This window comes from Heterocephalus glaber, unplaced genomic scaffold, assembly GCF_053883595.1.
Source record: "Heterocephalus glaber isolate CG9 unplaced genomic scaffold, H.glaber_assembly_v1.0 deba00001606, whole genome shotgun sequence".
NCBI lineage: Eukaryota > Metazoa > Chordata > Mammalia > Rodentia > Bathyergidae > Heterocephalus > Heterocephalus glaber.
Window position 1 is genome coordinate 17,859,439 of NW_028258377.1, and position 13,771 is coordinate 17,873,209.

At 40.1% G+C, this 13,771-nt stretch overlaps 1 pseudogene; it reads right to left on the reverse strand.

Annotated features, from left to right (window-relative positions):
- Positions 1–3,489: 3,489 nt before the first annotated feature.
- Positions 3,490–5,706, reverse strand: LOC101718600 (kanadaptin pseudogene; annotated as a pseudogene).
- Between the last annotated feature and the right edge of the window lie 8,065 nt (positions 5,707–13,771).

Genomic DNA, 13,771 nt, shown 5'->3' on the forward strand with positions numbered 1-13,771 from the left:
AACCAAGTGCTGAGAGGGGAATACACTCAACTAAGCAGTGTGGATGTGGTCTGAGAAGGTGTCCCAGGCAGAGGGAAAGGCATGGGAAAAGGAACTGAGGATGCAGGGAGAATGGCAGGTTTGCACATGGACACCAGACTAGGTGGGTTGGCGAGCTTCACGCAGTAAGAGATTGGCAGGAAATGAGAGGCTGGCTGGGGATGTAACAGGCTGTTTTAAAGATTTCGTTCTTTATCTTAAAGCTCTGGGAAGCCACTGAAGAACTCCTGGCAGGTGATGTGACCAGTTTTCCCATTGAAAGGTGACAAAAAAGGACTAGTGAAGCCCACAGTGGGTGCAGCAGAGCAGCTAGGACCCTGCTGTATCCCTGGGCCTTTCCTTTTATTGCAGGAGATGACTGCTTTGCCAAACCTAAAGGCAAAGTACTTTTCCTCCAAAACACCCTACATTGTCCTCCCTGGCCCCCTTCTACCTGCAAACTACCCAATGGACTATCAAGGTCTTCTTTTTTTTTTTTGTCTTAAATTCTTTTATTGGTACATTTTAGGTATACAATACATTTACATTTATCATTGGTGCTTGTACCTGTACATGATGTATCTTGGTTCTTATTTTTTCCCCCTTCCCCTGCTCTCCTTTCAACCCCTCCACCCTTCCCTATTTACAAAGATTTTGTTTCCATTTTTTCATTTTCTCATAATTTTTCCTTTCCCTTCTTTCCTCTCCCCTTCTCCTCCCAATTCTCCTACCCCTTTGGACTAGCAAAGTCTTCTTCAAACACCATTCATCGCTCCCATCCTCAATCCTCACTAATTGTACCTCCTTACCCAAGGTTACTTTCCTACCTAAGCCGTAGCTGCTTGTTGCCTGTGTGACCCCATGTTAATGATTATTCTTCATCTTAGAGAGGCAACTGGGGCCTCAAGTTAAGTTAGACACACTGCTGTTAATTTCATCCACTGCATCAATCTAGACATGTGTTAATTTCTGTACACATTTTAATGTGCATTTATTTATTTAAATTAATTTTATTGGTGTATTTTACATATACAATATAATGACATTCATCATTGGAAATTTGCACCTTTACATAATCTGTCTTGGTTCTTATTTTTTCCCCTTCCCCTGCCCTCCCTTCAACCCCTCCATCCCTACCTATTTACAAAGACTTTGTTTCCATTTTTTCATTTTCTCATATTAATTCCATTCCCTTCTTTCTTTTCCCCTGCCCTTCCCACTTCCCCTTCCCCTTTGCCCTTTTTCTTCCTATTTCACATTATCTATTATACCTTTTAGTCCTTATTTACACTTTCAGTTTCTCACACTAGAGAAGCTATTCGGTATTTACACATGTGTGTCCTATTTATTTCACTTTAGGGTATGGCTTCAAAGTGCATCCATTTAGCTATAAATGTCTCTAATTTCTCATTTTTTATGGCTGAGTAGTACTCCATTTTATAAAAAATAACCACATTTTCTTTATCCAGTCTCCAGTTGACGGGCAATTGGACTGCTTCCAAGTTTTAGCTATTACAAATTGTGCTGCTATGAACATGGGTGCACATATATCACTGTGGTATGATACTTTTAATTCTTTGGGGAAGATCCCCAGCAGGGGAATAGCTGGGTCAAATGGAACTTCCAGTCCTAGTTCTTTGAGGTATCTCCATACTGATTTCCACAGTGCTTGCACCAGTCTACACTCCCACCAGCAGTGGAGCAGTGTTTCTCTTTCCCCACAGCCCTGCCAGCATTTGTTATTGGTTGATTTCTTGATAGCAGCCATTCTTTCTGGAGTGAGGTGGAATCTCAGCATTGTTTTCATTTGCATCTCTTGAATGCCCAGTGATGTTGAACAGTTTTTCATAAACTTATTTGCTATTTCTACTTCTTTGTCTGAGAAATATCTCTTCATTTCAGATGCCCATTTTGGGACTGGGTCTTTCAATTTGGGAGGTCTGATTTTTTAAAAGTTCTTTATAGATTCTAGATAGTAGACCTTTGTCTGAGGAACAGCAGGTGAAAATGTTTTCCCACATTGTGGGTTGTCTCTTCACACTGTTGGTGGTTTCTGTTGCTGTGCAGAAGCTTTTTAATAAGAGAACCCACTTGTTGATTGTGCTAGTTCACGAGCAACTGAGGTTTTGTTCTTAGAATCTTTTCCTACACCAATGTCTTCAAGAGTTCTACCTAACTTCTGTTCCAGCTGGTTCAGCATTTCTGTTTTAATATTTAAATCTTTAATCCATTTTGAGTTTTAGTTTAGTGCATAGTTAGAGATATAGGTCTAGTTTTCATCTTTGGCAAGTTGAAACCCAGTTTTTCCAGTACTATTTATTAAAGAGGTCAGGGCCGTGGGTTTAGCTCAGTGGTTCCACCACCTGCCTTGGAGGCAAAAGGTCCCAAGTTCGATCCCCAGTACAAAAAAAAAAAAAAAAAAAGAGGCTATCTTTCCTCCAGTGAGGCTGTTTGGCTCCTTTGTCAAGGATGAGGTGGTTGAGTGTGTCTGGAGTTGTTTCTGCATCTTCTACTCTGTTCCACTGGTCCTCAGGTCTGTTTCTTTGCCAGTACCATGCTATTTTTATCACAGTAGCTTTGTAGCATAGTTTCAAGTTGGGGGTTGTGATACCCGCTGCCATGTCTCTGTTACCTAGAATTACTTTTGCTCTTCTAGGTCTCTTCTTGTTCCAAATGAAGTTTTGGATTATTTTCTCAAGGCCTGTGAAGTATGCTGCTGGGATTTCAATTGGGATTGCATTGAATCTATATAGCAGTTTTGGAAGTACGGCCATTTTCACTATGTTGATTCTTCCCAACTAGGAGCAAGGGATGTCTTTCCATTTTCTGATAGTGTCTTCAATCTCTCTTTTCAGAGTGCTATAATTTTTAGAGAAAACATCTTTGATTTCTTTTGTTAGGTTGATTCCTAGGTATTTCAGTTTCTTGAATGCTATTGTGAAGGGAGTTGATTACCCTATTTCTCTCTCAGTGAGCCTGTTGTTCGTGTAGAGGAAAGCTATTGATTTTAGTGTGTTGACCTTGTATCCAGTTACTTTACTGAATTTGCTTATTAAGTCTGAAAGACTTTTGGTGGAGTTCTTGGGGTCTTCTATATAGAGTATTCATGTCATCTGCAAAAATGACAATTTGACTTCATTTTCTATCTTTATTCCTTTTATTTCTTTCTCTTATCTAATTGCTGTGGCTAATGTTTCCAAGACTATACTGAACAGGAGTGGTGATAGTGGACATTCCTGTCTTGTTCCTGATTTTAGTGTGAAGGATTTCAGTTTTTGACCACTTAGTATGATATTGACTGTTGGTTTTTCATAGATGGGTTTTATCAGATTGAGGTGGAGACTGTCTATTCCAATTTTTTGTAGGGTTTTTATCATAAATGTCTGTCAGATTTTGTCAAATGCTTTTTCTTTTCTTTTCTTTTTCCAGATAGGCAGATAAATTTAAGCAGCCAAGAGCGTGGATGAAAAGGCCAGTCACCAGACTTTACAAATGGTCATCTGAACTTCTCTGGTCTCAACTTGACATAGCATTCAAAATGTCCTATGTACATGGTCCACAAGGTCTTCCTTTGGGAGTCTGAGGAAATCAATAGCCATACTTGTCATTAAGATGGGTTCTGCCATCTCCACTTTGACCTTCAGGTGGAAACCACACAGTAGTCTGGGTCATCTTCAGGGTATTTCGAAGAAAGTGTGGGTAGAAATTTGCCTGGACCAGGAGCTTCCTTTTTCTTCACTTCTTCAGTGCTGCTCTCATATTCATTCTTTGATGCATGGCCTTTTGTTTCCTTAGAGCCTGTGAGAGCTGCAGGAGCACTCATTTCCTGCCCTGCTGCTTCTGTCTTATCTCTGGCAGCAGCCCACCGCTTCCATCCTCCATTTTCTTTTTGTGCTCCTCTTTTTCTTTTTCTCCTTCCTCTTCCTCTTCTCCCTCCTCTTCCTCTTCAGGCTCATCCTTCATTCTCATTAGAGTTGGGGGGAGTTCTGACTGCTTGGGGGGCATCTTCCCAACTGTTCCAGTTTTTAATTTGAATTTGCTTCCACCTTTCATGGCACCAAAAAGAGGCAATGTAAGCTTCTTAGCTTTGTTTCCTGAATCTGCAGTCTGACTTTCAGTCTTTTTTAGTTCAGGAATCTCTGCCGGCTTTACAATTTTTATTAACCCTTTAAGTCTCTGTTGTTCTTTCCTCAGTTCAAAAGTTCTCAGGTGAAGTTTCTTCTGGGATACACCATCTAATGCATCCCCTGATTTAATTTCTGACATGAACGCATCTAATGAATCCTGAGATGCCGACTCTGAGAGAGCTTTGCTTGAAGCCTTGAGCCTCTCAGAAATTTCAGAGCGTTCCTTTTCCGCATCGTTTAACTTTGGAACCAGTGATTCAAAGGTCTCTGGCTTCTCATCAATCTTCCCAGCCTTTTTCATTGAGTTCAGAAGCTTCTTCTCGATCAGGCCAGTCCGATCGAGGAATGTGTCATCATCACTATCATGAAAGTCTTCATCTTCCCAGTTCTTGGCTTTCCTCTTCCCAGATCCTGCTTCCTGCCGTAGCAATCCCAAAGTGTCAAGAATCCGACAAGCTTCCAGGGAGCACGGGATCGTTTCTTCTTTTTCTTTCCTGAGTGAATGGCCTCCGCCACCAGTTGTTTCCGGGTTGAATCATCCACCGGTAACCTCACCCTGCAGAGCCAAGTGCTATGTCCCTGTTCATCAAATTCATATTTTAATTCTTCTCGGTCAAAGAAACCTTGGAGAGCCTTTTTTGGATCCTTTATATAAAAGGCTTTTCTTTCCTGCTGAAACTCTAAGACAATGGGATTCTCTTCAGCCTCATCCTCTACAGCATCTTCACCCATTCCCCAGCCCATGGCATCATCTTGGCCACTAGCATCTCCCTTCCTTTCCGTGGTATCCATGTCCTCTTCATCTGAGTCTTCTCCCAGCATCTTCTCCTCCAATAATATTTGTTGCTGTCTTCTCAGTTCCTTCAACTGCGTTAGTTAACTCGGATTCTGCCTCTCGTTCTTCCTCTGGTCCCTGCAGGATAAAGAGCCGAGTGCTGCCTCCGAAGCGAAAAACGTGTCCGACGTGGACCGGACAATAGGTGCGGGGTGGGATGCGAGTTTTATTGAGAAAAGTGCCGCGCCTGCTTCCCAGATCGTTCAGGTAGAAGCCCTGCCCGTGGCCGTCGCATTCTCGGTATGGGTCGGGCTCCCTGTGCTGCAGCACCGCGTGGTACTGCAACACCGAAGGATGCTCCAGGCATATGTCCCAGCTCCACAGCCTGCGGAGAAGGCAGCAACTCGCTCCTTTCAAGCTACGGGTGCCAAGGATGGTGCCGCCCTTCAGTGTCTCTAGGCTGTAGGGGGCCGTGACTGGGCGGCCTCACGGAGGCTCTTGGTACAGGGGTGCACGGGCCGGGTCCCGTGGGGAAGAAACCGCAGTGAGGGGACGCAGCTGCTGCTCCAGGAGACTCCTCGTCTCCCCGCCGTCTGGCTCAAGCTGCAGGACTTCGGGTTCCCCAGAGTCGGGATCCGGCAGCGCCTTGGGAAATTCCTTTGTCAGCTTCTCAGGGTTTTCAGGACTGACAGCCGAAGCCTTACCCCGCACTGCCGAGGACCCTGCCAGGGCTGGCTTCTTGAAGTCACCACTGAGTTCTACTGATGTCAAATGCTTTTTCTGCATCTATTGAGGTGATCATATGGTTTTTGTCCTTGGCTCTATTGATATAGTGTATCACATTTATTGATTTGCGTATATTGAACCATATCTGCATCCCTAGGATGAATCTCACTTGATCAGGGTGTATGATCTTCTTGATGATCTTCTGCATTCTATTTGCCAGTATCTTATTAAGGATTTTTGCATCTATGTTCATTAGTAAGATTGGCCTATAGTTCTCCTTTTCAGTTGGGTCTTTCTCTGCTTTGGGGATCAAGGTGATGCTTGCTTCCAGGAATGAATCTGGGAGTATTGCTTCCCTTTCAATTTCATTGAAGAGTTTAAACAGTGGTGGCAGCAGTTCCTCTCTAAACGTCTTGTAGAATTCAGTGGTGAAGCCATCAGGACCCAGGCTTTTCTTAGTTGGTAAGTTCTTAATTACATTTTCAATTTCAGTGATTGATGTTGGGTCGTTTAGAATTTTTAGGTCTTCTTTGTTCAACTTTGGTAATTCATACTTATCAAGGAATCTGCCAATTTCTTCTGTGTTTTCCATCTTATTGGCATATAGGTTCTGGAAGTAGGTATTGATGATTCTCTGGATTTCTGCTGGGTCCGTTGTAATTTCATCCTTTTCATTCAAATTGGATGGATTTGGGCCTTTTCTTTCCTTTTTCTGACAAGGTTGGCTAAGGGTTTCTCAATTTTGTTTATTCTTTTGAGGAACCAACTCTTGACTTCATTGATTTTTTGTATCATTCTCTTATTCTCCATTGCATTGATTTCTGCTCTGATCTTTATAATTTCCTCCCTTGTATGAGCTTTGGGTTTGTCTTGCTCTTCTTTATCCAGAAGCTTGAGGTTGAGCATCAGGTTGTTTAATTGCGCTCGCTCTGTTTTCCTAATATAAGTATTCACTGCTATTAATTTCCCTCATAAGACTGCTTTCTTTGTGTACCATAGATTCCAATATGTTGTGTTATCGTTGTCATTTAGTTGAAAGAATTGTCTGATTTCTTCTTTGATTTCCTCTGTGACCCACTGGTTACTCAAAAGTGTGTTGTTCAGTTTCCATGTGTTTATGAAATTCTTGTGGTTTCTTTTGCTATTGATCTCCAATTTCATCGCACTATGGTCTGATAATATGCAGGGGATAACTTCAATTCATTTGCACTTACTTAAACATGTTCTGTGAGCAAATATGTGGTCTATTTTGGAGAACAACCTGTGTGCAGCTGAAAAGAATGTATATTCTGATTTTGTGGGGTGGAACACTCTGTAAATATCTGTTAAGTTCACTTGTTCAAGAGTTTGATTAAGTTCTAGTATTTCATTACTTATTTTTTGTCTAGTTGATCTATTTATTTGTGACAGTGGGGTATTGAGGTCCCCCACCACTATTGTATTAGAGCTTATTTGATTTTTCATGTCCATTAGTATTTGTTTTATATAGTTGGGCCCACTAGTGTTTGGTGCATATATGATTGTGATTGTCATCTCTTCTTCTTGGATTGTTCCCTTTACAGGGATGTAGTGTCCTTTTTTGTCTCTCTTAATCAGTGTTGGTTTGAAATCTACTTGATCTGCAAAGAGGATAGCTACTCCTGCTTTTTTTTCTGGTTCCTGTCACATGGAATATTGTTTTTCACCCTTTAACTTTCAGTCTGTGAGTTTCTTTTTGAATAAAGTGTGTTTGTTGTATGCAGCATATTGTTGAATCTTGCTTCTTGACCCATTCTGCCAGTCTATTTCTTTTGATTGGTGAATTGAGACCATTAACATTGATGGTTATAACTGATATGTATTGACTTATCCTTATCATGACTGTTTCTTTATGTTGGATTCTCCCCCTTTGCATTTAATTTCTTGGCTTGCTGGATGGATTCATTCTGCTGGGCTTCCTGGGGTTGTGATCCTCATTGTCTTTTCCTAGGATATTTTCTAAAAATTTTTGGAGTGCGGGTTTGGTATTCATGAAGTTCCTAAGGTGCTCTTTGTCATGAAAGCATCTTATTTCTCCATCAATTCTGAAAGATAATTTTGCAGGGTACATCAATCTCGGTTGGGGGCTGTTTTTCTTTAGGGCTTGAAATACTTCACTCCAAGGTCTTCTTGCCTTGATGGTTTGTGTTGAGAAGTCTGCTGTGATTCTGATGGGCTTTCCTTTGTATGTGATTTGTTTCTTTCCTCTAACTGCTTGTTGGGTTTCTGAAATCTTAACTATTATATGCCTATGTGTAGATTTTTTTTTGATCAAGGTAGTTGGAGTCCTATATGGCTCACTTTTCTGTATGTCTAGTTCTTTTCCCCTGCTTGGGAAGTTTTCTGCCATCACTTCTATGAACAGGTTTTTTTTTTTATGTCTTCTGCACTCTCTCCTGTTTCTTCATTGACTCTGATCAATCTTATGTTATTCTTCTTTGCATCATCTAGCAGCTGCTGGATTGATTTCTCATGGTCCCTTACAATTTTAAAGCAATTTTTCTTTTCCTGGTCACTAATTGAAATCTTATCTTCTATATCTGAAATTCTGTCCTCACATTGGCTCATTCTGCTGTATATAACTTTCAGTGGAGTTTTTAATCTCCTGGAAATCTGTTTGCATTTGTTTTATGGATGCCATTTGTTTCCTATGTTGGGATTCCATCATATTCCTCAGCTCCTCTATTTTTTAAATCTGTGTTCTCTAGATTTATTAATCATGTCTTGCTTTATGGGCACAATCTCTGCTGTTATCTGAGAAATTATTTCTGATTTCATTTTTTCAAGATCCTCTTTTGTTGCTAGTTCAGGGAGTCCAGGTGGTTGAGTATCACAATGTTCCCATCTCGTTTCCCTTTGGGGTTGCTTTAGGTGATCTGGAAGTCTGTTTTTGAGACTTGTTTACATGTCTTCTCATTTCAAGGGGGGCGGATGTGTTGCTGGCTCCTGTGAGTCTCACTTTGGGGCTGGGGGTGGTGGTACAGCAGTCTGGAAGTTTCTAATGTGTATTTATTTATTTCACACCTGTGCCCTGCAGTGTGTAAACTCTGGAGGACAGGCAGTTCTGTTTCACTCTCCATCCTGTGATCAGATGCCAGAGTTCTGCAGACCTGCAGTCATTTTCTGCTCAAAGGAAAAAAGGAAATTGTGCACCCACATGTCCTCTGGGCATCTACTTTTTCTTCCTTGAGCTTCCAGGACCACTAGTGAAATGCTGGTCATGGGATCTCTGCTGCCTGGGATGCTCTGATGCCTGGTGGCACCTGAGAGCTTTGGGGCAGCTGGAAGTGCTGTGTCAGGAAGAGCTGATGAGGGCCAGGGGTCTTGGGGTCTCCACTGTCACGGTGCTTGTCATTGCTGACTCCACCATGTGGCTAGGGCTGGTGGACTCTAGTATTATTTATGACAGTTTGATTGGAAAAAGAATAAAAACTGCACATGTATGTAAAATGTTCAGACCATCCATCCCAAGAAGATAGAAACTTTTGTGGAGAAAGAGACTCATTTCAGTGCTATTTTTTATAGTAACTGATTGGAAAGAAGTAACATTCTATCAGTAGAGGAATGATTATGGTGCCTCTAGCCTATTATATAGTCATTTAGAATAATGTTTAAAAAGAGCTTAAGATAATTCACGGAAATGCTTATGAAAAAATCTAAATATATGTGTACATGAATATATATGTAAACATACATGAAATAAAATATAAACATCAATATAAGTATGATCATTTAATATATACAATGAAAATATTATACATAAACATAAAACACAAGTATATAAAATATAAGTAAACATATAATTATTATCAGGAACCCATACATGGAAAAAATGCTAGAGAAATACATTAAAAATATAAACAGACATTTGAGAGGTGAGCACTATTTTCTTCCTACTTTTATGTATTTTCTCTTCCTAGTCAATATATTTTCTTTTAATAAGTACATGTTATTTGAAGAAATCAAGCAAAATTTGTGGCCACCAAATACATATTTTCTGATACAATAGTGATATGTAATTTAAGTGCTAAAAAAAATTTTTAATCACAGTCAATGGCAAAAAAGTGAACATTTCATGGACTTATCCAAAATCTTTGTCCTCATTGGCAAAAATATCACACCCCACTGAAGTGGAAAGGATAGTAGCCAGTCTCCCACCTTAAAAAATGAATCTACAAAAAGGAAAAGATAAACTTGATAAGTACTTGTTGGAAATAGAAATGATTTTTTAAATCACAAATTTCAAAGTCTGTGGATGGTTTATTGAGACTCTGTAAACATGAAATTTTATCTAAATATTTTGAATTTAGATGGATTTTGTGGAGAGGAGGACCCACAGTGTTTATCAGATTTGCAATAGGGCCTGTCACCATACACACACAAAAAGATTAAGAATTACTGCTATTGACAAATATAACAACAAAATAGCTAATGGTTTTCACGGATTCGCTTTTCACATATACATTTTGTACTTGCTGTGTACCAGGTTCTGGGGTGTTAGCAGTGACCCCACATTACCCTGCATCTGTTGAGGGCCTAAGATTTCATACCCTTGGGTTGAATCTTCAGAGTAGCCAGCAAGCTGTGTGCCATCCCCTCAGGTTAATCCCAAAGCTTAGAGAGATTCAGTAACATCAAGGCCCCAAGTTATTCACTGATTTACAATGTGCTGGCCCAAACACCCAGCCCCTCATGATGGGGCTGAGCATTAACATGTGGATCACCCACATTGGAGACCTATGTATTATATGTGTAATATGCACAATGGATTTTGAAGACAGTGCAAATTAAAAAATGTGAAATATCTCATTAATTTTCATATTGATTCTATTGGGTTAAATAAAATGTTATTAAATTAATTTTATTTCTTTTGGTCCTTTAAATATGGCTACCAGAACCGTCAGTGTTTCCTTTGTGGCTCATATTCTGTGTCTGTTGGGTGGTGCCAGGCTGGAGCCCTCAGAACGAGTCTGGGGGAGAACAGCAATGAGAATGCCAGTTCTTCAGGCTTGGTACAGCTCTAAACACAAAAGTTCCTGAAAGGGTAAATGTAGACAAAAATGGAAAAAATTCATTTAAAGGCATAGAGGGTGTGAGTCTCAGGTGGGCAAGAAATAACTATTTCCTATTTTCTTTTGTCCGTTCAAAGTGATCTGCAGGCCTCGTTCTGAAGGTCTCTTCCAGCTGTGGCCATTACTGGAGGTCCCCCACCCCTGGTGATGCCAGAGAGAACCTTGGGGTCGTCTGTCACCCCATCACACTGTGGGCAAAAGGGTGCTCTCTGCCTGGCAGCACAGTCCCATCAAATCCACATGAGGACCGAACCTCAGTACCTAGGGTCATCCTGCACCACCACCTGAGGATCCTACGACCCATGGGGTACTGTTTTGAGGGAGTGGTGCTCCCTGCACCCAGATCTACCTCTTTCCTTACTCTCTGTTCCTTACTCCTATCTGCACCCAGCCCCACACATTTACACCTTCCAATTGTCACTCCTCAGCTGCCACAGGCAGGAGGTCTGTGACCCACAAGCTAATGGCTGAATCCAGCCTAACTATATGCTTTATTTGGCACAGTGTTTGGTTTTTAATGTCAGTATTTTAAAGTCATCATGAATCTTTTTTTTTTCATTAAGTTTATTGGTACATTTTAGGTGTACAACATGATGACATTTATCATTGGGAATTTGTAGCTTTACATGATATATCTTAGTTCTTATTTTTCCTCCATTCCCCTACCCTCCCTTCAACCCCTCCACCCCTCCCTATTTTTTAAATTAAGTTTATTGGTACATTTTAGGCGTACAATACAGTTTACATTCATCATTGTGCCTTGTACCTTTACATGATGTATCTTGGTTCTTATTTTTTCCCCATTCCCTTGCCCTCTCTTCACCCCCTCCCCTATTTACAAAGACTTTTTTCCATTTTTTCCTTTTCTCATGTTTTTTTCTTGCCCTTCTTTCCTTTCCCCACCCCTCCCACTTCCCTTACTCCTTTAGACCTTTTCTTCTTATTTCAATTGTCAGTTATACATTTCAATCCTTATTTACACTTTTAGTTCTTCACACCAGAGAAACTATATGGTATTTACACATGTGTGTCCTATTTATTTCACTTAAGAGTATGGCCTCAATGTGCATCCATTTAGTTATAAATGTCTCTAGTTTCGCATTCCTTATGGCTGAGTGGTACTCCATTTTACATTAAAAAAAGAAAAACACATCTTCTTTATCCAGTCTTCAGGTGATGGGCAATTGGGCTGTTTCCAAGTTTTAGCTATTCCAAACTGTGCCACTATAAACATGGGTGTGCATATATCACTGTGGTATGATTCTTTTAATTCTTTGGGGAAGATATCCAGCAAGGGAATAACTGGGTCAAATGGGACTTCCAGTCCTAGTTTGTTGAGGTATCTCCATACTGATTTCCACAGTGCTTGCACCAGTCTACACTCCCACCAGCAGTGGAGCAGTGTTCCTCTTTCCCCAGAGCCCTGCCAGCATTTGTTATTGGTTGATTTCATGATAGCAGCCATCCTTCCTGGGGTGAGGTGGAATCTCAGCGTTGTTTTCATTTGCATCTCTCAAATGACCAGTGATGTTGAACATTTTTTTTATGTTTATTTGCTGCTTTTACTTCTTTGAGAAATGTTTGTTCATTTCAGATGCCCATTTTTGGGCTGAGTCTTTAAATCTGGGGGGTCTAATTTTTTGAAGTTCTTTATATATTCTAAATAGTAGTCCTTTGTCTTTGTCTGAAGAACAGCTAGTAAAATTTTTTTCCCACATTGTAGGTTGTCTCTTAGCTCTGTTGGTGGTTTCTCTTGCAGTGAAGAAGCTTTTTAATAGGATGAGATCCAGTTGTTCTTTCCCTGTGCTAGTTCCCATGCTACTGAGGTTTTGTTCATAAAGTCTTTTCCTATGCCAATGTCTTCAAGAGATCTACCTAACCTATCTTCCAGCAAGTTTAGTGTTTCTGTTTTAATATTTAAATCTTTGATCCACTTCAATTTTAGTTTAGTGTATGGTGAGAAATATGGGTCTAGTTTTAATCTGTGCCAGGTTGAAATCCAGTTTTTCCCATACCATTTATTAAATAGGCTATCTTTCCTCCAGTGAGGATGATTGGCTTCTTTGTCAAGGATGAGGTGGCTGAGTATGTCTGGAGTTGTGTCTGCATCTTCTAATCTGTTCCACTTATCCTTGGGTCTGTTTCTTTGCCAGTACCATGCTATTTTTATCACAGTGGCTTTGTAGTATAGTTTCAAGTTGGTGATTGTGATACTACTGTCATGTCTTTGTTCCCTAAAATTGCTTTTGCTATTCTAGGTCTCTTCTGGTTCCAAATGAACTTTTGGATTGTTTTCTCTAGTTCTGTGAAATATACTGTTGGGATTTCAATCGAGATTGCTTTGAATCTATATAGCAGTTTTGGAAGTATGACAATTTTTACTATATTGATTCTTCCTACCCAGGAGGAAAGGATGTCTTTCAATTTTCTGATATCCTCTTCAATCTCTTTTTTCAGAGTGCCGTAGTTTTCAAGGTAGTGGTCTTTTACTTCCTTCGTTAGATTGATTCCTGGATATTTCATCTTTTTGGATCTTATTGTGAAAGGAATTGTTCCGCAATTTCTCTCTCAGTGAGTCTGTTATTTGTGTACAAGAAGGGTATTGATTTTGGAGGGTTGACCTTTTATCCAGCTACTCTACTGAATCTGTCAGTTATGTCTAGAAGGTTTTTAGCAGAGTTTTTTTTGGGTCTTCAATATAGAGTATCATATCATCAGCAAATAATGACAGTTTAACTTCTTCCTTTCCTATCTTTATTCCTTTTATTTCTTTCTCTTGTCTAATTGATGTGGATACTGTTTCCAAAACTATATTGAACAGGAGTCATGATTGGATATCCTTGCCTTGTTCCTGGTTTTAACCTGAAAGCTTTCAGTTTTTGACCATTTAGTATGATGTTGGTTGTTGGTTTTTCATGGATAGCCTTGATCAGATTGAGTTAAAGACCATCCATTCCAATTTTCTGTAGGGTTTTTATCATGAACAGGGTGTTGGATTTTTGTCAAATGCTTTTTCTGCATCTAGTGATGAGATG